Here is a 23,820-nt window from a genome sequence, read left to right as displayed (position 1 = left end):
GGAGTTCCCTGGGAACCAGCCAGTGGAAAGTGTTAGTCCCAAATCACTTCCTGAGCAGCCTTCACCAACCCTCGCAGCACAGCACTCCCACACACGCAGTGAGAAGCTGCTTGCTGGGTCAGCTGGAGGCTAAGAAGCAAGCAAACATGCTCGCTTGGGAAGCACAACGCCAGGCCCAGCAAGGGCCTGAGCAGCAACCTTTCTGATGGCTGTGAGGGCTGAATCGCTTATATCTGGCACCTGCAAAGGTGAGAGACTCATGTGAGATGCTGCCAAGCAAAGGATCTCGTTGCTCACAAGGGCAGCAAACGTTTCCACTGCTCAGAGAAGAAGCTGCCTCTCAGAACCTCTGAAACAAACCCGCCTGTTTCTCACGGCTGCCCCCCAATTGGACAGAATAGCATCTGCAGGGAAATGCAAGAGAAGGGCGAATCACACTGCCGGGCTTTCGGCAAGGCTGAGATTCAAGAACCTGAGTTAGGAGACCAAGTCTTTCCTAACGGGGAAGTCAATGGAGGGAAGCACAGGCAAAAAAAGCATTCCCCTCCAATCTAGGAAATGGGCAGTGTTGCCCAGCTAAGGAGAGAGAGAGCACCACAGGTACACCAGGGGCAGCTACATCCGCCCCTAAAGGGCAGGGTATTCCTCACACACTCTCCGCTGGCCTCTGTCTGCCGCGAGTCTTCCCCTTCCCCCCATTCAGACCTGAAGTGAATCTGAACAAGACTGAAGAACCCTTTTTTTCCTGCTGCCCCGTCATCGACATGAGCATGAACAGAAGCTCTCCAGCTTCCACCCCACACAGGCCCAGCAGTTAACTTCCCACCAGAAACAGGGCCCCGTGCGGGGATCTTCTGCTGTGTGCACAGAGAAGGCAGCAGCAACAGATGTGTTGCAAAACCAGAGCACAACCGGCATCTTGGAAAGCAAGCCCTGGACTAGGTCACTCAGAGCTCAAAGGAGCGCAGAGGAAGGGCTCTTGCACAGCCACTGCCCAGGGGACGATGCCTTCCCACAATTCCGGCTGCCACAGGAAAGGCCCCAAGCAGCAGCACCTCGCTTCCCTGCCCTCTGAGGGCCTGCACTCACAGCACGGGCAGCTGGCCATCCAACCTCAGCAGCTTGAAAGGCACTGCAAACAGACACCGCGGGGAGGTGGCATGAGCTCAGGGGGAGTGGGGCCTCTATCCCGTGCTCACAGGATGGGCACCTCCTTCAGCAGCCAAAGGACCTCATCAGATGTGGAGATCATGCCCTGCCAAGTCATGCAAGGCTGCACAACATGCCGGAAGGAAAAGTAGCAAAGCTCAGGCTGCCCACACCAAGGCTTTCTCTCCAGGCAGCAAGAAGAACAGCAGGCACAGCAACAGTGACAGGCTCCAAGACACACCGTTGCCCCCTCTCCTCCCAATTCCTTTAGCCACTGCTCAGTGCTCCCAAACACTCTGCTTTTAGGATGGAAAATGGATTGGGATTCTAGTTGGGCACCCAGCCTCAAAGAAGGAGAAAGGCATCGAGGGAGTCAAGCACTGCTACCTCTGCAGCTACGCTGCTCATTGCAGCTTGCCTGCCCCAGGGACATACTTGGGAAAGGCTTTGATGACAGGAGGAGCAGAGGCTCTCTCTCACTCTCACTGGAGCCCTCCCGCCTCTCCCGGACTCTGCACACACACACACACACGCACAGTCCCCTTATCTCAGAGCCCACAACTCTGATCCGGCATTCAGGATGCTCTGGGCACACAGAGAGATGCCTGACACCAGGATGTAGCCACGCTCGGCTTGTGCCAGCCCCAAGAGAAGGTTTCACATGAAGGAAAGGGCTTCAAGGTCACTACGTGAATCTGGCACTGTGAGAACAGCCCCTGCTCCTTGGCCTTGGGGGCAGGAAGAGGGAGACTGCCCTTCTGCTTGCAAGGCAGCATCCTTTCCAGGCCAAGAAAGAGCTCCTCTCTGTTGAGTCCCCTCTCACTGCATACTCCCTGGCCTCTGGAAAGAGCCCGCGTTGTGGCCCAAAGGTCAGGCAAACACCTCCCTCTTGCAAAGGCTTCACAAGAGCATGCAGCCCTCTCCTCAGCCTCACAGCGTGTCCTTAGAGCCCTAGCCCTGCTGTTGGCAGGTAGAAACAATCCTGCTTACTTTCAGCTATGGGGAATGAGGAAAGGCCCCCATGTCTGGGGGGCAGGATTTGACTTTCCCAAGGGTCTCCACCCAGGAAGCAGTGTCTGCAGAAACAGGAAGCCAGCAGGAGGCTCTCCCAACCACTTGCTCTGTGCAGCCCATCCAGCCAGAGATTACTAGTTGTTGCGGTATGGGATGAAAGGCATTCAGAGTCACTAGGGCCATGATGTCCAAGGGAAACATGCATCTCCAAGACCAACAAGGCTACAGGCTCACCCTCACACACAGCTCCAAGCACCTCACCTGCCACGACGCTCCTTCCCCTTGACTCTCTTCCCCATGTCTTTTTCCATTCTAGCAGGCTGCTTTTCTTGAATGGAGATGTACATAGCGGGAACATCCCCTGTAAGCAGCAGACCAGAAAACCCTGCAGAGCACCATCGAGGTGGCCATCTGTACAGCAGTGACTGCGTAGCACCGCTCCAGCCAGCGATAGACCTGTGAAGCCTCAAGGGGATTCCTTTGAAGCCATGTTTCCAAGGCACTCTGAGGCTCTCCCTCACTCTGGCTCCTGTCCAGCTCTTCATTTCTAGCCTGAAACACCCTTTCCTGTGGGAATGCTTTTCTACTGCTCTACCCTGTCCACACCAGGAACAGTGGGGCTCGCAGGGACATGCTGGTGACCTAAGAGGGACTCTTTGGGGCCATAACTTCACACGAGGGAAACAGAGCCTGCGATCCTTCGTCGGATCTCACGGGCTGCATTTTCTCTGCTGAGGCAGTCAGCCCAAAAGCATTGGTCTGGCATTGTGAATGAAAAACTTGCAAGCAAAGGGTCAAGCTGCCTGCTTTGAACATCCGAGGAAGTCTTGGCACACATCACCGGACTTTTGACCATCTCCTCTAGGTGGCTTTTCCCATCAGAGGAAAATACTAGGATTCCATGAGACAGGTCCTCACAGAGGGCACTCCTTCCATTACCATTCTGCTCCAGACAGAAGCAACGAATCACAAGGATTCTCCTCAGCTTGGACTCCCTTCTTCTCCCCCTTCTCCCATGGAAGAGCACTTTGCCGTGTACATTAGGGCACGAGTCCCCTGGGAAAGTTTAACTCAAAGGGCCTAGCTTCACTTGGGACTGTTGGCCTGCCACGGGGTCTTACCCCCGCAGGAGGCACTGGAGACTTCCCATCATGGGTGAGCAGAACTGCATCTAGTGCCTCGTACTATCTAAGGCACTGCACTGGAGCCTTGGCTCCGCAGTCCTGCCAAGGAGGACAGAAGGAGAAGGTGCAAAACCCTGGCAGCAATCAGCTGCTCTGTTACCTTTCTCAACACCGAGACTGTCTGTTCTCCTTTCCTCTTCCCAAAGCTCTTTCACAGCTCTCACTGCGCGTTTGGTGGGGGGAGTCACCAGCTCAAGCCTGGAGATAGGGAAAAGACTCCACGCTGAAGGAAGGGCACCACATTGCCATGCAGCATGTCCTTGGCAGCTTATGTTCATTAGGGACACACAGAGCTCCTAGGAAGCCCATCCGATCCCTAAGTACAATATGCAGAATATGCCAGGTCCTGGAGGACTGTTGTAGGAAACGCAGTGACCAAGTGAAGGCCTCCAGTGCAGGGAGGGGCAGGAGCTTCCTTCTCAGACTCTTCCAGGCTTTCCCTGGCTTTCCCATGAGAAAGCTTTTGGCAGCTTTCCAAGACAAACCCTCCATGCTGCCACCGGAGGCAGTCTCCCAGCTCTTGACCATGCTCGTGTCCAGGCAGAAGAAACTAGCCTCCTTTCCTCTACCTTTCCACCACCGTTTGAAACTCCAGCCTAGCCCTCCACATCCCCTGCCGTCCCTCCAACGCTCATGTCAGTGCCTCTGCAAACAACAGCCTCCATCAGCCAGGCCTTTAAGGGATCCATCCCCTTAGCTAGGAGGCAGCCAGGACACAGCTCTGCAGAAACGGCCTCTGCCACGCCCTCCCACCACCACACACAGCTCAGGTCAAGCCAGAGCAAACCTGGAGTTCCCTGGGAACCAGCCAGTGGAAAGTGTTAGTCCCAAATCACTTCCTGAGCAGCCTTCACCAACCCTCGCAGCACAGCACTCCCACACACGCAGTGAGAAGCTGCTTGCTGGGTCAGCTGGAGGCTAAGAAGCAAGCAAACATGCTCGCTTGGGAAGCACAACGCCAGGCCCAGCAAGGGCCTGAGCAGCAACCTTTCTGATGGCTGTGAGGGCTGAATCGCTTATATCTGGCACCTGCAAAGGTGAGAGACTCATGTGAGATGCTGCCAAGCAAAGGATCTCGTTGCTCACAAGGGCAGCAAACGTTTCCACTGCTCAGAGAAGAAGCTGCCTCTCAGAACCTCTGAAACAAACCCGCCTGTTTCTCACAGCTGCCCCCCAATTGGACAGAATAGCATCTGCAGGGAAATGCAAGAGAAGGGCGAATCACACTGCCGGGCTTTCGGCAAGGCTGAGATTCAAGAACCTGAGTTAGGAGACCAAGTCTTTCCTAACGGGGAAGTCAATGGAGGGAAGCACAGGCAAAAAAAGCATTCCCCTCCAATCTAGGAAATGGGCAGTGTTGCCCAGCTAAGGAGAGAGAGAGCACCACAGGTACACCAGGGGCAGCTACATCCGCCCCTAAAGGGCAGGGTATTCCTCACACACTCTCCGCTGGCCTCTGTCTGCCGCGAGTCTTCCCCTTCCCCCCATTCAGACCTGAAGTGAATCTGAACAAGACTGAAGAACCCTTTTTTTCCTGCTGCCCCGTCATCGACATGAGCATGAACAGAAGCTCTCCAGCTTCCACCCCACACAGGCCCAGCAGTTAACTTCCCACCAGAAACAGGGCCCCGTGCGGGGATCTTCTGCTGTGTGCACAGAGAAGGCAGCAGCAACAGATGTGTTGCAAAACCAGAGCACAACCGGCATCTTGGAAAGCAAGCCCTGGACTAGGTCACTCAGAGCTCAAAGGAGCGCAGAGGAAGGGCTCTTGCACAGCCACTGCCCAGGGGACGATGCCTTCCCACAATTCCGGCTGCCACAGGAAAGGCCCCAAGCAGCAGCACCTCGCTTCCCTGCCCTCTGAGGGCCTGCACTCACAGCACGTGCAGCTGGCCATCCAACCTCAGCAGCTTGAAAGGCACTGCAAACAGACACCACGGGGAGGTGGCATGAGCTCAGGGGGAGTGGGGCCTCTATCCCGTGCTCACAGGATGGGCACCTCCTTCAGCAGCCAAAGGACCTCATCAGACGTGGAGATCATGCCCTGCCAAGTCATGCAAGGCTGCACAACATGCCGGAAGGAAAAGTAGCAAAGCTCAGGCTGCCCACACCAAGGCTTTGTCTCCAGGCAGCAAGGAGAACAGCAGGCACAGCAACAGTGACAGGCTCCAAGACACACCGTTGCCCCCTCTCCTCCCAATTCCTTTAGCCACTGCTCAGTGCTCCCAAACACTCTGCTTTTAGGATGGAAAATGGATTGGGATTCTAGTTGGGCACCCAGCCTCAAAGAAGGAGAAAGGCATCGAGGGAGTCAAGCACTGCTACCTCTGCAGCTACGCTGCTCATTGCAGCTTGCCTGCCCCAGGGACATACTTGGGAAAGGCTTTGATGACAGGAGGAGCAGAGGCTCTCTCTCACTCTCACTGGAGCCCTCCCGCCTCTCCCGGACTCTGCACACACACACACACACGCACAGTCCCCTTATCTCAGAGCCCACAACTCTGATCCGGCATTCAGGATGCTCTGGGCACACAGAGAGATGCCTGACACCAGGATGTAGCCACGCTCGGCTTGTGCCAGCCCCAAGAGAAGGTTTCACATGAAGGAAAGGGCTTCAAGGTCACTACGTGAATCTGGCACTGTGAGAACAGCCCCTGCTCCTTGGCCTTGGGGGCAGGAAGAGGGAGACTGCCCTTCTGCTTGCAAGGCAGCATCCTTTCCAGGCCAAGAAAGAGCTCCTCTCTGTTGAGTCCCCTCTCACTGCATACTCCCTGGCCTCTGGAAAGAGCCCGCGTTGTGGCCCAAAGGTCAGGCAAACACCTCCCTCTTGCAAAGGCTTCACAAGAGCATGCAGCCCTCTCCTCAGCCTCACAGCGTGTCCTTAGAGCCCTAGCCCTGCTGTTGGCAGGTAGAAACAATCCTGCTTACTTTCAGCTATGGGGAATGAGGAAAGGCCCCCATGTCTGGGGGGCAGGATTTGACTTTCCCAAGGGTCTCCACCCAGGAAGCAGTGTCAGCAGAAACAGGAAGCCAGCAGGAGGCTCTCCCAACCACTTGCTCTGTGCAGCCCATCCAGCCAGAGATTACTAGTTGTTGCAGTATGGGATGAAAGGCATTCAGAGTCACTAGGGCCATGATGTCCAAGGGAAACATGCATCTCCAAGACCAACAAGGCTACAGGCTCACCCTCACACACAGCTCCAAGCACCTCACCTGCCACGACGCTCCTTCCCCTTGACTCTCTTCCCCATGTCTTTTTCCATTCTAGCAGGCTGCTTTTCTTGAATGGAGATGTACATGGCGGGAACATCCCCTGTAAGCAGCAGACCGGAAAACCCTGCAGAGCACCATCGAGGTGGCCATCTGTACAGCAGTGACTGCGTAGCACCGCTCCAGCCAGCGATAGACCTGTGAAGCCTCAAGGGGATTCCTTTGAAGCCATGTTTCCAAGGCACTCTGAGGCTCTCCCTCACTCTGGCTCCTGTCCAGCTCTTCATTTCTAGCCTGAAACACCCTTTCCTGTGGGAATGCTTTTCTACTGCTCTACCCTGTCCACACCAGGAACAGTGGGGCTCGCAGGGACATGCTGGTGACCTAAGAGGGACTCTTTGGGGCCATAACTTCACACGAGGGAAACAGAGCCTGCGATCCTTCGTCGGATCTCACGGGCTGCATTTTCTCTGCTGAGGCAGTCAGCCCAAAAGCATTGGTCTGGCATTGTGAATGAAAAACTTGCAAGCAAAGGGTCAAGCTGCCTGCTTTGAACATCCGAGGAAGTCTTGGCACACATCACCGGACTTTTGACCATCTCCTCTAGGTGGCTTTTCCCATCAGAGGAAAATACTAGGATTCCATGAGACAGGTCCTCACAGAGGGCACTCCTTCCATTACCATTCTGCTCCAGACAGAAGCAACGAATCACAAGGATTCTCCTCAGCTTGGACTCCCTTCTTCTCCCCCTTCTCCCATGGAAGAGCACTTTGCCGTGTACATTAGGGCACGAGTCCCCCGGGAAAGTTTAACTCAAAGGGACTAGCTTCACTTGGGACTGTTGGCCTGCCACGGGGTCTTACCCCCGCAGGAGGCACTGGAGACTTCCCATCATGGGTGAGCAGAACTGCATCTAGTGCCTCGTACTATCTAAGGCACTGCACTGGAGCCTTGGCTCCGCAGTCCTGCCAAGGAGGACAGAAGGAGAAGGTGCAAAACCCTGGCAGCAATCAGCTGCTCTGTTACCTTTCTCAACACCGAGACTGTCTGTTCTCCTTTCCTCTTCCCAAAGCTCTTTCACAGCTCTCACTGCGCGTTTGGTGGGGGGAGTCACCAGCTCAAGCCTGGAGATAGGGAAAAGACTCCACGCTGAAGGAAGGGCACCACATTGCCATGCAGCATGTCCTTGGCAGCTTATGTTCATTAGGGACACACAGAGCTCCTAGGAAGCCCATCCGATCCCTAAGTACAATATGCAGAATATGCCAGGTCCTGGAGGACTGTTGTAGGAAACGCAGTGACCAAGTGAAGGCCTGCAGTGCTGGGAGGGGCAGGAGCTTCCTTCTCAGACTCTTCCAGGCTTTCCCTGGCTTTCCCATGAGAAAGCTTTTGGCAGCTTTCCAAGACAAACCCTCCATGCTGCCACCGGAGGCAGTCTCCCAGCTCTTGACCATGCTCGTGTCCAGGCAGAAGAAACTAGCCTCCTTTCCTCTACCTTTCCACCACCGTTTGAAACTCCAGCCTAGCCCTCCACATCCCCTGCCGTCCCTCCAACGCTCATGTCAGTGCCTCTGCAAACAACAGCCTCCATCAGCCAGGCCTTTAAGGGATCCATCCCCTTAGCTAGGAGGCAGCCAGGACACAGCTCTGCAGAAACGGCCTCTGCCACGCCCTCCCACCACCACACACAGCTCAGGTCAAGCCAGAGCAAACCTGGAGTTCCCTGGGAACCAGCCAGTGGAAAGTGTTAGTCCCAAATCACTTCCTGAGCAGCCTTCACCAACCCTCGCAGCACAGCACTCCCACACACGCAGTGAGAAGCTGCTTGCTGGGTCAGCTGGAGGCTAAGAAGCAAGCAAACATGCTCGCTTGGGAAGCACAACGCCAGGCCCAGCAAGGGCCTGAGCAGCAACCTTTCTGATGGCTGTGAGGGCTGAATCGCTTATATCTGGCACCTGCAAAGGTGAGAGACTCATGTGAGATGCTGCCAAGCAAAGGATCTCGTTGCTCACAAGGGCAGCAAACGTTTCCACTGCTCAGAGAAGAAGCTGCCTCTCAGAACCTCTGAAACAAACCCGCCTGTTTCTCACGGCTGCCCCCCAATTGGACAGAATAGCATCTGCAGGGAAATGCAAGAGAAGGGCGAATCACACTGCCGGGCTTTCAGCAAGGCTGAGATTCAAGAACCTGAGTTAGGAGACCAAGTCTTTCCTAACGGGGAAGTCAATGGAGGGAAGCACAGGCAAAAAAAGCATTCCCCTCCAATCTAGGAAATGGGCAGTGTTGCCCAGCTAAGGAGAGAGAGAGCACCACAGGTACACCAGGGGCAGCTACATCCGCCCCTAAAGGGCAGGGTATTCCTCACACACTCTCCGCTGGCCTCTGTCTGCCGCGAGTCTTCCCCTTCCCCCCATTCAGACCTGAAGTGAATCTGAACAAGACTGAAGAACCCTTTTTTTCCTGCTGCCCCGTCATCGACATGAGCATGAACAGAAGCTCTCCAGCTTCCACTCCACACAGGCCCAGCAGTTAACTTCCCACCAGAAACAGGGCCCCGTGCGGGGATCTTCTGCTGTGTGCACAGAGAAGGCAGCAGCAACAGATGTGTTGCAAAACCAGAGCACAACCGGCATCTTGGAAAGCAAGCCCTGGACTAGGTCACTCAGAGCTCAAAGGAGCGCAGAGGAAGGGCTCTTGCACAGCCACTGCCCAGGGGACGATGCCTTCCCACAATTCCGGCTGCCACAGGAAAGGCCCCAAGCAGCAGCACCTCGCTTCCCTGCCCTCTGAGGGCCTGCACTCACAGCACGTGCAGCTGGCCATCCAACCTCAGCAGCTTGAAAGGCACTGCAAACAGACACCACGGGGAGGTGGCATGAGCTCAGGGGGAGTGGGGCCTCTATCCCGTGCTCACAGGATGGGCACCTCCTTCAGCAGCCAAAGGACCTCATCAGACGTGGAGATCATGCCCTGCCAAGTCATGCAAGGCTGCACAACATGCCGGAAGGAAAAGTAGCAAAGCTCAGGCTGCCCACACCAAGGCTTTGTCTCCAGGCAGCAAGGAGAACAGCAGGCACAGCAACAGTGACAGGCTCCAAGACACACCGTTGCCCCCTCTCCTCCCAATTCCTTTAGCCACTGCTCAGTGCTCCCAAACACTCTGCTTTTAGGATGGAAAATGGATTGGGATTCTAGTTGGGCACCCAGCCTCAAAGAAGGAGAAAGGCATCGAGGGAGTCAAGCACTGCTACCTCTGCAGCTACGCTGCTCATTGCAGCTTGCCTGCCCCAGGGACATACTTGGGAAAGGCTTTGATGACAGGAGGAGCAGAGGCTCTCTCTCACTCTCACTGGAGCCCTCCCGCCTCTCCCGGACTCTGCACACACACACACACACGCACAGTCCCCTTATCTCAGAGCCCACAACTCTGATCCGGCATTCAGGATGCTCTGGGCACACAGAGAGATGCCTGACACCAGGATGTAGCCACGCTCGGCTTGTGCCAGCCCCAAGAGAAGGTTTCACATGAAGGAAAGGGCTTCAAGGTCACTACGTGAATCTGGCACTGTGAGAACAGCCCCTGCTCCTTGGCCTTGGGGGCAGGAAGAGGGAGACTGCCCTTCTGCTTGCAAGGCAGCATCCTTTCCAGGCCAAGAAAGAGCTCCTCTCTGTTGAGTCCCCTCTCACTGCATACTCCCTGGCCTCTGGAAAGAGCCCGCGTTGTGGCCCAAAGGTCAGGCAAACACCTCCCTCTTGCAAAGGCTTCACAAGAGCATGCAGCCCTCTCCTCAGCCTCACAGCGTGTCCTTAGAGCCCTAGCCCTGCTGCTGGCAGGTAGAAACAATCCTGCTTACTTTCAGCTATGGGGAATGAGGAAAGGCCCCCATGTCTGGGGGGCAGGATTTGACTTTCCCAAGGGTCTCCACCCAGGAAGCAGTGTCAGCAGAAACAGGAAGCCAGCAGGAGGCTCTCCCAACCACTTGCTCTGTGCAGCCCATCCAGCCAGAGATTACTAGTTGTTGCAGTATGGGATGAAAGGCATTCAGAGTCACTAGGGCCATGATGTCCAAGGGAAACATGCATCTCCAAGACCAACAAGGCTACAGGCTCACCCTCACACACAGCTCCAAGCACCTCACCTGCCACGACGCTCCTTCCCCTTGACTCTCTTCCCCATGTCTTTTTCCATTCTAGCAGGCTGCTTTTCTTGAATGGAGATGTACATGGCGGGAACATCCCCTGTAAGCAGCAGACCGGAAAACCCTGCAGAGCACCATCGAGGTGGCCATCTGTACAGCAGTGACTGCGTAGCACCGCTCCAGCCAGCGATAGACCTGTGAAGCCTCAAGGGGATTCCTTTGAAGCCATGTTTCCAAGGCACTCTGAGGCTCTCCCTCACTCTGGCTCCTGTCCAGCTCTTCATTTCTAGCCTGAAACACCCTTTCCTGTGGGAATGCTTTTCTACTGCTCTACCCTGTCCACACCAGGAACAGTGGGGCTCGCAGGGACATGCTGGTGACCTAAGAGGGACTCTTTGGGGCCATAACTTCACACGAGGGAAACAGAGCCTGCGATCCTTCGTCGGATCTCACGGGCTGCATTTTCTCTGCTGAGGCAGTCAGCCCAAAAGCATTGGTCTGGCATTGTGAATGAAAAACTTGCAAGCAAAGGGTCAAGCTGCCTGCTTTGAACATCCGAGGAAGTCTTGGCACACATCACCGGACTTTTGACCATCTCCTCTAGGTGGCTTTTCCCATCAGAGGAAAATACTAGGATTCCATGAGACAGGTCCTCACAGAGGGCACTCCTTCCATTACCATTCTGCTCCAGACAGAAGCAACGAATCACAAGGATTCTCCTCAGCTTGGACTCCCTTCTTCTCCCCCTTCTCCCATGGAAGAGCACTTTGCCGTGTACATTAGGGCACGAGTCCCCTGGGAAAGTTTAACTCAAAGGGCCTAGCTTCACTTGGGACTGTTGGCCTGCCACGGGGTCTTACCCCCGCAGGAGGCACTGGAGACTTCCCATCATGGGTGAGCAGAACTGCATCTAGTGCCTCGTACTATCTAAGGCACTGCACTGGAGCCTTGGCTCCGCAGTCCTGCCAAGGAGGACAGAAGGAGAAGGTGCAAAACCCTGGCAGCAATCAGCTGCTCTGTTACCTTTCTCAACACCGAGACTGTCTGTTCTCCTTTCCTCTTCCCAAAGCTCTTTCACAGCTCTCACTGCGCGTTTGGTGGGGGGAGTCACCAGCTCAAGCCTGGAGATAGGGAAAAGACTCCACGCTGAAGGAAGGGCACCACATTGCCATGCAGCATGTCCTTGGCAGCTTATGTTCATTAGGGACACACAGAGCTCCTAGGAAGCCCATCCGATCCCTAAGTACAATATGCAGAATATGCCAGGTCCTGGAGGACTGTTGTAGGAAACGCAGTGACCAAGTAAAGGCCTGCAGTGCTGGGAGGGGCAGGAGCTTCCTTCTCAGACTCTTCCAGGCTTTCCCTGGCTTTCCCATGAGAAAGCTTTTGGCAGCTTTCCAAGACAAACCCTCCATGCTGCCACCGGAGGCAGTCTCCCAGCTCTTGACCATGCTCGTGTCCAGGCAGAAGAAACTAGCCTCCTTTCCTCTACCTTTCCACCACCGTTTGAAACTCCAGCCTAGCCCTCCACATCCCCTGCCGTCCCTCCAACGCTCATGTCAGTGCCTCTGCAAACAACAGCCTCCATCAGCCAGGCCTTTAAGGGATCCATCCCCTTAGCTAGGAGGCAGCCAGGACACAGCTCTGCAGAAACGGCCTCTGCCACGCCCTCCCACCACCACACACAGCTCAGGTCAAGCCAGAGCAAACCTGGAGTTCCCTGGGAACCAGCCAGTGGAAAGTGTTAGTCCCAAATCACTTCCTGAGCAGCCTTCACCAACCCTCGCAGCACAGCAGTGTTCCCCACACACTCCCTCCCCACACACGCAGTGAGAAGTTGCTTGCTGGGTCAGCTGGAGGCTAAGAAGCAAGCAAACATGCTCGCTTGGGAAGGACAACGCCAGGCCCAGCAAGGGCCTGAGCAGCAACCTTTCTGATGGCTGTGAGGGCTGAATCGCTTATATCTGGCACCTGCAAAGGTGAGAGACACATGTGAGATGCGGCCAAGCAAAGGATCTCATTGCTCACAAGGGCAGCAAACGTTTCCACTGCTCAGAGAAGAAGCTGCCTCTCAGAAACTCTGAAACAAACCCGCCTGTTTCTCACGGCTGCCCCCCAATTGGACAGAATAGCATCTGCAGGGAAATGCAAGAGAAGGGCGAATCACACTGCCGGGCTTTCGGCAAGGCTGAGATTCAAGAACCTGAGTTAGGAGACCAAGTCTTTCCTAACGGGGAAGTCAATGGAGGGAAGCACAGGCAAAAAAAGCATTCCCCTCCAATCTAGGAAATGGGCAGTGTTGCCCAGCTAAGGAGAGAGAGAGCACCACAGGTACACCAGGGGCAGCTACATCCGCCCCTAAAGGGCAGGGTATTCCTCACACACTCTCCGCTGACCTCTGTCTGCTGCGAGTCTTCCCCTTCCCCCCATTCAGACCTGAAGTGAATCTGAACAAGACTGAAGAACCCTTTTTTTCCTGCTGCCCCGTCACCGACACGAGCATGAACAGAAGCTCTCCAGCTTCCACCCCACACAGGCCCAGCAGTTAACTTCCCACCAGAAACAGGGCCCCGTGCGGGGATCTTCTGCTGTGTGCACAGAGAAGGCAGCAGCAACAGATGTGTTGCAAAACCAGAGCACAACCGGCATCTTGGAAAGCAAGCCCTGGACTAGGTCACTCAGAGCTCAAAGGAGCGCAGAGGAAGGGCTCTTGCACAGCCACTGCCCAGGGGACGATGCCTTCCCACAATTCCGGCTGCCACAGGAAAGGCCCCAAGCAGCAGCACCTCCCTTCCCTGCCCTCTGAGGGCCTGCACTCACAGCACGTGCAGCTGGCCATCCAACCTCAGCAGCTTGAAAGGCACTGCAAACAGACACCACGGGGAGGTGGCATGAGCCCAGGGGGAGTTGGGCCTCTATCCCGTGCTCACAGGATGGGCACCTCCTTCGGAAGCCAAAGGACGTGATCAGACGTGGAGATCATGCCCTGCCAAGTCATGCAAGGCTGCACAACATGCCGGAAGGAAAAGTAGCAAAGCTCAGGCTGCCCACACCAAGGCTTTCTCTCCAGGCAGCAAGGAGAACAGCAGGCACAGCAACAGTGACAGGCTCCAAGACACACCATTGCCCCCTCTCCTCCCAATTCCTTTAGCCACTGCTCAGTGCTCCCAAACACTCTGCTTTTAGGATGGAAAATGGATTCTAGTTGGGCACCCAGCCTCAAAGAAGGAGAAAGGCATCGAGGGAGTCAAGCACTGCTACCTCTGCAGCTACGCTGCTCATTGCAGCTTGCCTGCCCCGGGGACATACTTGGGAAAGGCTTTGATGACAGGAGGGGCAGAGGCTCTCTCTCACTCTCACTGGAGCCCTCCCGCCTCTCCCGGACTCTGCACACAGACACACACACGCACAGTCCCCTTATCTCAGAGCCCACAACTCTGATCCGGCATTCAGGATGCTCTGGGCACACAGAGAGATGCCTCACACCAGGATGTAGCCACGCTCGGCTTGTGCCAGCCCCAAGAGAAGGTTTCACATGAAGGAAAGGGCTTCAAGGTCACTACGTGAATCTGGCACTGTGAGAACAGCCCCTGCTCCTTGGCCTTGGGGGCAGGAAGAGGGAGACTGCCCTTCTGCTTGCAAGGCAGCATCCTTTCCAGGCCAAGAAAGAGCTCCTCTCTGTTGAGTCCCCTCTCACTGCATACTCCCTGGCCTCTGGAAAGAGCCCGCGTTGTGGCCCAAAGGTCAGGCAAACACCTCCCTCTTGCAAAGGCTTCACAAGAGCATGCAGCCCTCTCCTCAGCCTCACAGCGTGTCCTTAGAGCCCTAGCCCTGCTGTTGGCAGGTAGAAACAATCCTGCTTACTTTCAGCTATGGGGAATGAGGAAAGGCCCCCATGTCTGGGGGGCAGGATTTGACTTTCCCAAGGGTCTCCACCCGGGAAGCAGTGTCTGCAGAAACAGGAAGCCAGCAGGAGGCTCTCCCAACCACTTGCTCTGTGCAGCCCATCCAGCCAGGGATTACTAGTTGTTGCGGTATGGGATGAAAGGCATTCAGAGTCACTAGGGCCATGATGTCCAAGGGAAACATGCATCTCCAAGACCAACAAGGCTACAGGCTCACCCTCACACACAGCTCCAAGCACCTCACCTGCCACGACGCTCCTTCCCCTTGACTCTCTTCCCCATGTCTTTTTCCATTCTAGCAGGCTGCTTTTCTTGAAAGGAGATGTACATGGCGGGAACATCCCCTGTAAGCAGCAGACCGGAAAACCCTGCAGAGCACCACCGAGGTGGCCATCTGTACAGCAGTGATTGCGTAGCACCGCTCCAGCCAGCGATAGACCTGTGAAGCCTCAAGGGGATTCCTTTGAAGCCATGTTTCCAAGGCACTCTGAGGCTCTCCCTCACTCTGGCTCCTGTCCAGCTCTTCATTTCTAGCCTGAAACACCCTTTCCTGTGGGAATGCTTTTCTACTGCTCTACCCTGTCCATACTAGGAACAGTGGGGCTCGCAGGGACGTGCTGGTGACCTAAGAGGGACTCTTTGGGGCCATAACTTCACACGAGGGAAACAGAGCCTGCGATCCTTCGTCGGATCTCACGGGCTGCATTTTCTCTGCTGAGGCAGTCAACCCAAAAGCATTGGTCTGGCATTGTGAATGAAAAACTTGCAAGCAAAGGGTCAAGCTGCCTGCTTTGAACATCCGAGGAAGTCTTGGCACACATCACCGGACTTTTGACCATCTCCTCTAGGTGGCTTTTCCCATCAGAGGAAAATACTAGGATTCCATGAGACAGGTCCTCACAGAGGGCACTCCTTCCATTACCATTCTGCTCCAGACAGAAGCAACGAATCACAAGGATTCTCCTCAGCTTGGACTCCCTTCTTCTCCCCCTTCTCCCATGGAAGAGCACTTTGCCGTGTACATTAGGGCACGAGTCCCCTGGGAAAGTTTAACTCAAAGGGACTATCTTCACTTGGGACTGTTGGCCTGCCACGGGGTCTTACCCCCGCAGGAGGCACTGGAGACTTCCCATCATGGGTGAGCAGAACTGCATCTAGTGCCTCGTACTATCTAAGGCACTGCACTGGAGCCTTGGCTCCGCAGTCCTGCCAAGGAGGACAGAAGGAGAAGGTGCAAAACCCTGGCAGCAATCAGCTGCTCTGTTACCTTTCTCAACACCGAGACTGTCTGTTCTCCTTTCCTCTTCCCAAAGCTCTTTCACAGCTCTCACTGCGCGTTTGGTGGGGGGAGTCACCAGCTCAAGCCTGGAGATAGGGAAAAGACTCCACGCTGAAGGAAGGGCACCACATTGCCATGCAGCATGTCCTTGGCAGCTTATGTTCATTGGGGACACACAGAGCTCCTAGGAAGCCCATCCGATCCCTAAGTACAATATGCAGAATATGCCAGGTCCTGGAGGACTGTTGTAGGAAACGCAGTGACCAAGTGAAGGCCTCCAGTGCTGGGAGGGGCAGGAGCTTCCTTCTCAGACTCTTCCAGGCTTTCCCTGGCTTTCCCATGAGAAAGCTTTTGGCAGCTTTCCAAGACAAACCCTCCATGCTGCCACCGGAGGCAGTCTCCCAGCTCTTGACCATGCTCGTGTCCAGGCAGAAGAAACTAGCCTCCTTTCCTCTACCTTTCCACCACCGTTTGAAACTCCGGCCTAGCCCTCCACATCCCCTGCCGTCCCTCCAACGCTCATGTCAGTGCCTCTGCAAACAACAGCCTCCATCAGCCAGGCCTTTAAGGGATCCATCCCCTTAGCTAGGAGGGAGCCAGGACACAGCTCTGCAGAAACGGCCTCTGCCACGCCCTCCCACCACCACACACAGCTCAGGTCAAGCCAGAGCAAACCTGGAGTTCCCTGGGAACCAGCCAGTGGAAAGTGTTAGTCCCAAATCACTTCCTGAGCAGCCTTCACCAACCCTCGCAGCACAGCACTCCCACACACGCAGTGAGAAGCTGCTTGCTGGGTCAGCTGGAGGCTAAGAAGCAAGCAAACATGCTCGCTTGGGAAGGACAACGCCAGGCCCAGCAAGGGCCTGAGCAGCAACCTTTCTGATGGCTGTGAGGGCTGAATCGCTTATATCTGGCACCTGCAAAGGTGAGAGACACGTGAGATGCGGCCAAGCAAAGGATCTCATTGCTCACAAGGGCAGCAAACGTTTCCACTGCTCAGAGAAGAAGCTGCCTCTCAGAAACTCTGAAACAAACCCGCCTGTTTCTCACGGCTGCCCCCCAATTGGACAGAATAGCATCTGCAGGGGAATGCAGGAGAAGGGCGAATCACACTGCCGGGCTTTCGGCAAGGCCGAGATTCAAGAACCTGAGTTAGGAGACCAAGTCTTTCCTAACGGGGAAGTCAATGGAGGGAAGCACAGGCAAAAAAAGCATTCCCCTCCAATCTAGGAAATGGGCAGTGTTGCCCAGCTAAGGAGAGAGCACCACAGGTACACCAGGGGCAGCTACATCCGCCCCTAAAGGGCAGGGTATTCCTCACACACTCTCCGCTGGCCTCTGTCTGCTGCGAGTCTTCCCCTTCCCCCCATTCAGACCTGAAGTGAATCTGAACAAGACTGAAGAACCCTTTTTTTCCTGCTGCCCCGTCACCGACGTGAGCATGAACAGAAGCTCTCCAGCTTCCACCCCACACAGGCCCAGCAGTTAACTTCCCACCAGAAACAGGGCCCCGTGCGGGGATCTTCTGCTGTGTGCACAGAGAAGGCAGCAGCAACAGATGTGTTGCAAAACCAGAGCACAACCGGCATCTTGGAAAGCAAGCCCTGGACTAGGTCACTCAGAGCTCAAAGGAGCGCAGAGGAAGGGCTCTTGCACAGCCACTGCCCAGGGGACGATGCCTTCCCACAATTCCGGCTGCCACAGGAAGGGCCCCAAGCAGCAGCACCTCCCTTCCCTGCCCTCTGAGGGCCTGCACTCACAGCACGTGCAGCTGGCCATCCAACCTCAGCAGCTTGAAAGGCACTGCAAACAGACACCGCGGGGAGGTGGCATGAGCTCAGGGGGAGTGGGGCCTCTATCCCGTGCTCACAGGATGGGCACCTCCTTCGGCAGCCAAAGGACCTCATCAGACGTGGAGATCATGCCCTGCCAAGTCATGCAAGGCTGCACAACATGCCGGAAGGAAAAGTAGCAAAGCTCAGGCTGCCCACACCAAGGCTTTCTCTCCAGGCAGCAAGGAGAACAGCAGGCACAGCAACAGTGACAGGCTCCAAGACACACCGTTGCCCCCTCTCCTCCCAATTCCTTTAGCCACTGCTCAGTGCTCCCAAACACTCTGCTTTTAGGATGGAAAATGGATTGGGATTCTAGTTGGGCACCCAGCCTCAAAGAAGGAGAAAGGCATCGAGGGAGTCAAGCACTGCTACCTCTGCAGCTACGCTGCTCATTGCAGCTTGCCTGCCCCAGGGACATACTTGGGAAAGGCTTTGATGACAGGAGGGGCAGAGGCTCTCTCTCACTCTCACTGGAGCCCTCCCGCCTCTCCCGGACTCTGCACACACACACACACACGCACAGTCCCCTTATCTCAGAGCCCACAACTCTGATCTGGCATTCAGGATGCTCTGGGCACACAGAGAGATGCCTGACACCAGGATGTAGCCATGCTCGGCTTGTGCCAGCCCCAAGAGAAGGTTTCACATGAAGGAAAGGGCTTCAAGGTCACTACGTGAATCTGGCACTGTGAGAACAGCCCCTGCTCCTTGGCCTTGGGGGCAGGAAGAGGGAGACTGCCCTTCTGCTTGCAAGGCAGCATCCTTTCCAGGCCAAGAAAGAGCTCCTCTCTGTTGAGTCCCCTCTCACTGCATACTCCCTGGCCTCTGGAAAGAGCCCGCGTTGTGGCCCAAAGGTCAGGCAAACACCTCCCTCTTGCAAAGGCTTCACAAGAGCATGCAGCCCTCTCCTCAGCCTCACAGCGTGTCCTTTGAGCCCTAGCCCTGCTGTTGGCAGGTAGAAACAATCCTGCTTACTTTCAGCTATGGGGAATGAGGAAAGGCCCCCATGTCTGGGAAGCAGGATTTGACTTTCCCAAGGGTCTCCACCCGGGAAGCAGTGTCTGCAGAAACAGGAAGCCAGCAGGAGGCTCTCCCAACCACTTGCTCTGTGCAGCCCATCCAGCCAGGGATTACTAGTTGTTGCGGTATGGGATGAAAGGCATTCAGAGTCACTAGGGCCATGATGTCCAAGGGAAACATGCATCTCCAAGACCAACAAGGCTACAGGCTCACCCTCACACACAGCTCCAAGCACCTCACCTGCCACGACGCTCCTTCCCCTTGACTCTCTTCCCCATGTCTTTTTCCATTCTAGCAGGCTGCTTTTCTTGAATGGAGATGTACATGGCGGGAACATCCCTGTAAGCAGCAGACCGGAAAACCCTTCAGAGCACCACCGAGGTGGCCATCTGTACAGCAGTGATTGCGTAGCACCGCTCCAGCCAGCGATAGACCTGTGAAGCCTCAAGGGGATTCCTTTGAAGCCATGTTTCCAAGGCACTCTGAGGCTCTCCCTCACTCTGGCTCCTGTCCAGCTCTTCATTTCTAGCCTGAAACACCCTTTCCTGTGGGAATGCTTTTCTACTGCTCTACCCTGTCCATACTAGGAACAGTGGGGCTCGCAGGGACGTGCTGGTGACCTAAGAGGGACTCTTTGGGGCCATAACTTCACACGAGGGAAACAGAGCCTGCGATCCTTCGTCGGATCTCACGGGCTGCATTTTCTCTGCTGAGGCAGTCAACCCAAAAGCATTGGTCTGGCATTGTGAATGAAAAACTTGCAAGCAAAGGGTCAAGCTGCCTGCTTTGAACATCCGAGGAAGTCTTGGCACACATCACCGGACTTTTGACCATCTCCTCTAGGTGGCTTTTCCCATCAGAGGAAAATACTAGGATTCCATGAGACAGGTCCTCACAGAGGGCACTCCTTCCATTACCATTCTGCTCCAGACAGAAGCAACGAATCACAAGGATTCTCCTCAGCTTGGACTCCCTTCTTCTCCCCCTTCTCCCATGGAAGAGCACTTTGCCGTGTACATTAGGGCACGAGTCCCCTGGGAAAGTTTAACTCAAAGGGACTATCTTCACTTGGGACTGTTGGCCTGCCACGGGGTCTTACCCCCGCAGGAGGCACTGGAGACTTCCCATCATGGGTGAGCAGAACTGCATCTAGTGCCTCGTACTATCTAAGGCACTGCACTGGAGCCTTGGCTCCGCAGTCCTGCCAAGGAGGACAGAAGGAGAAGGTGCAAAACCCTGGCAGCAATCAGCTGCTCTGTTACGTTTCTCAACACCGAGACTGTCTGTTCTCCTTTCCTCTTCCCAAAGCTCTTTCACAGTTCTCACTGCGCGTTTGGTGGGGGGAGTCACCAGCTCAAGCCTGGAGATAGGGAAAAGACTCCACGCTGAAGGAAGGGCACCACATTGCCATGCAGCATGACCTTGGCAGCTTATGTTCATTAGGGACACACAGAGCTCCTAGGAAGCCCATCTGATCCCTAAGTACAATATGCAGAATATGCCAGGTCCTGGAGGACTGTTGTAGGAAACGCAGTGACCAAGTGAAGGCCTCCAGTGCTGGGAGGGGCAGGAGCTTCCTTCTCAGACTCTTCCAGGCTTTCCCTGGCTTTCCCATGAGAAAGCTTTTGGCAGCTTTCCAAGACAAACCCTCCATGCTGCCACCGGAGGCAGTCTCCCAGCTCTTGACCATGCTCGTGTCCAGGCAGAAGAAACTAGCCTCCTTTCCTCTACCTTTCCACCACCGTTTGAAACTCCGGCCTAGCCCTCCACATCCCCTGCCGTCCCTCCAACGCTCATGTCAGTGCCTCTGCAAACAACAGCCTCCATCAGCCAGGCCTTTAAGGGATCCATCCCCTTAGCTAGGAGGGAGCCAGGACACAGCTCTGCAGAAACGGCCTCTGCCACGCCCTCCCACCACCACACACAGCTCAGGTCAAGCCAGAGCAAACCTGGAGTTCCCTGGGAACCAGCCAGTGGAAAGTGTTAGTCCCAAATCACTTCCTGAGCAGCCTTCACCAACCCTCGCAGCACAGCACTCCCACACACGCAGTGAGAAGCTGCTTGCTGGGTCAGCTGGAGGCTAAGAAGCAAGCAAACATGCTCGCTTGGGAAGGACAACGCCAGGCCCAGCAAGGGCCTGAGCAGCAACCTTTCTGATGGCTGTGAGGGCTGAATCGCTTATATCTGGCACCTGCAAAGGTGAGAGACACGTGAGATGCGGCCAAGCAAAGGATCTCATTGCTCACAAGGGCAGCAAACGTTTCCACTGCTCAGAGAAGAAGCTGCCTCTCAGAAACTCTGAAACAAACCCGCCTGTTTCTCACGGCTGCCCCCCAATTGGACAGAATAGCATCTGCAGGGGAATGCAGGAGAAGGGCGAATCACACTGCCGGGCTTTCGGCAAGGCCGAGATTCAAGAACCTGAGTTAGGAGACCAAGTCTTTCCTAACGGGGAAGTCAATGGAGGGAAGCACAGGCAAAAAAAGCATTCCCCTCCAATCTAGGAAATGGGCAGTGTTGCCCAGCTAAGGAGAGAGCACCACAGGTACACCAGGGGCAGCTACATCCGCCCCTAAAGGGCAGGGTATTCCTCACACACTCTCCGCTGGCCTCTGTCTGCTGCGAGTCTTCCCCTTCCCCCCATTCAGACCTGAAGTGAATCTGAACAAGACTGAAGAACCCTTTTTTTCCTGCTGCCCCGTCACCGACGTGAGCATGAACAGAAGCTCTCCAGCTTCCACCCCACACAGGCCCAGCAGTTAACTTCCCACCAGAAACAGGGCCCCGTGCGGGGATCTTCTGCTGTGTGCACAGAGAAGGCAGCAGCAACAGATGTGTTGCAAAACCAGAGCACAACCGGCATCTTGGAAAGCAAGCCCTGGACTAGGTCACTCAGAGCTCAAAGGAGCGCAGAGGAAGGGCTCTTGCACAGCCACTGCCCAGGGGACGATGCCTTCCCACAATTCCGGCTGCCACAGGAAGGGCCCCAAGCAGCAGCACCTCCCTTCCCTGCCCTCTGAGGGCCTGCACTCACAGCACGTGCAGCTGGCCATCCAACCTCAGCAGCTTGAAAGGCACTGCAAACAGACACCGCGGGGAGGTGGCATGAGCTCAGGGGGAGTGGGGCCTCTATCCCGTGCTCACAGGATGGGCACCTCCTTCGGCAGCCAAAGGACCTCATCAGACGTGGAGATCATGCCCTGCCAAGTCATGCAAGGCTGCACAACATGCCGGAAGGAAAAGTAGCAAAGCTCAGGCTGCCCACACCAAGGCTTTCTCTCCAGGCAGCAAGGAGAACAGCAGGCACAGCAACAGTGACAGGCTCCAAGACACACCGTTGCCCCCTCTCCTCCCAATTCCTTTAGCCACTGCTCAGTGCTCCCAAACACTCTGCTTTTAGGATGGAAAATGGATTGGGATTCTAGTTGGGCACCCAGCCTCAAAGAAGGAGAAAGGCATCGAGGGAGTCAAGCACTGCTACCTCTGCAGCTACGCTGCTCATTGCAGCTTGCCTGCCCCAGGGACATACTTGGGAAAGGCTTTGATGACAGGAGGGGCAGAGGCTCTCTCTCACTCTCACTGGAGCCCTCCCGCCTCTCCCGGACTCTGCACACACACACACACACGCACAGTCCCCTTATCTCAGAGCCCACAACTCTGATCTGGCATTCAGGATGCTCTGGGCACACAGAGAGATGCCTGACACCAGGATGTAGCCATGCTCGGCTTGTGCCAGCCCCAAGAGAAGGTTTCACATGAAGGAAAGGGCTTCAAGGTCACTACGTGAATCTGGCACTGTGAGAACAGCCCCTGCTCCTTGGCCTTGGGGGCAAGAAGAGGGAGACTGCCCTTCTGCTTGCAAGGCAGCATCCTTTCCAGGCCAAGAAAGAGCTCCTCTCTGTTGAGTCCCCTCTCACTGCATACTCCCTGGCCTCTGGAAAGAGCCCGCGTTGTGGCCCAAAGGTCAGGCAAACACCTCCCTCTTGCAAAGGCTTCACAAGAGCATGCAGCCCTCTCCTCAGCCTCACAGCGTGTCCTTTGAGCCCTAGCCCTGCTGTTGGCAGGTAGAAACAATCCTGCTTACTTTCAGCTATGGGGAATGAGGAAAGGCCCCCATGTCTGGGAAGCAGGATTTGACTTTCCCAAGGGTCTCCACCCGGGAAGCAGTGTCTGCAGAAACAGGAAGCCAGCAGGAGGCTCTCCCAACCACTTGCTCTGTGCAGCCCATCCAGCCAGGGATTACTAGTTGTTGCGGTATGGGATGAAAGGCATTCAGAGTCACTAGGGCCATGATGTCCAAGGGAAACATGCATCTCCAAGACCAACAAGGCTACAGGCTCACCCTCACACACAGCTCCAAGCACCTCACCTGCCACGACGCTCCTTCCCCTTGACTCTCTTCCCCATGTCTTTTTCCATTCTAGCAGGCTGCTTTTCTTGAATGGAGATGTACATGGCGGGAACATCCCTGTAAGCAGCAGACCGGAAAACCCTTCAGAGCACCACCGAGGTGGCCATCTGTACAGCAGTGATTGCGTAGCACCGCTCCAGCCAGCGATAGACCTGTGAAGCCTCAAGGGGATTCCTTTGAAGCCATGTTTCCAAGGCACTCTGAGGCTCTCCCTCACTCTGGCTCCTGTCCAGCTCTTCATTTCTAGCCTGAAACACCCTTTCCTGTGGGAATGCTTTTCTACTGCTCTACCCTGTCCATACTAGGAACAGTGGGGCTCGCAGGGACGTGCTGGTGACCTAAGAGGGACTCTTTGGGGCCATAACTTCACACGAGGGAAACAGAGCCTGCGATCCTTCGTCGGATCTCACGGGCTGCATTTTCTCTGCTGAGGCAGTCAACCCAAAAGCATTGGTCTGGCATTGTGAATGAAAAACTTGCAAGCAAAGGGTCAAGCTGCCTGCTTTGAACATCCGAGGAAGTCTTGGCACACATCACCGGACTTTTGACCATCTCCTCTAGGTGGCTTTTCCCATCAGAGGAAAATACTAGGATTCCATGAGACAGGTCCTCACAGAGGGCACTCCTTCCATTACCATTCTGCTCCAGACAGAAGCAACGAATCACAAGGATTC

This window comes from Rhea pennata, unplaced genomic scaffold (genome assembly GCF_028389875.1).
Source record: "Rhea pennata isolate bPtePen1 unplaced genomic scaffold, bPtePen1.pri scaffold_26, whole genome shotgun sequence".
Lineage (NCBI taxonomy): Eukaryota > Metazoa > Chordata > Aves > Rheiformes > Rheidae > Rhea > Rhea pennata.
This window is presented reverse-complemented; position numbering follows the sequence as displayed.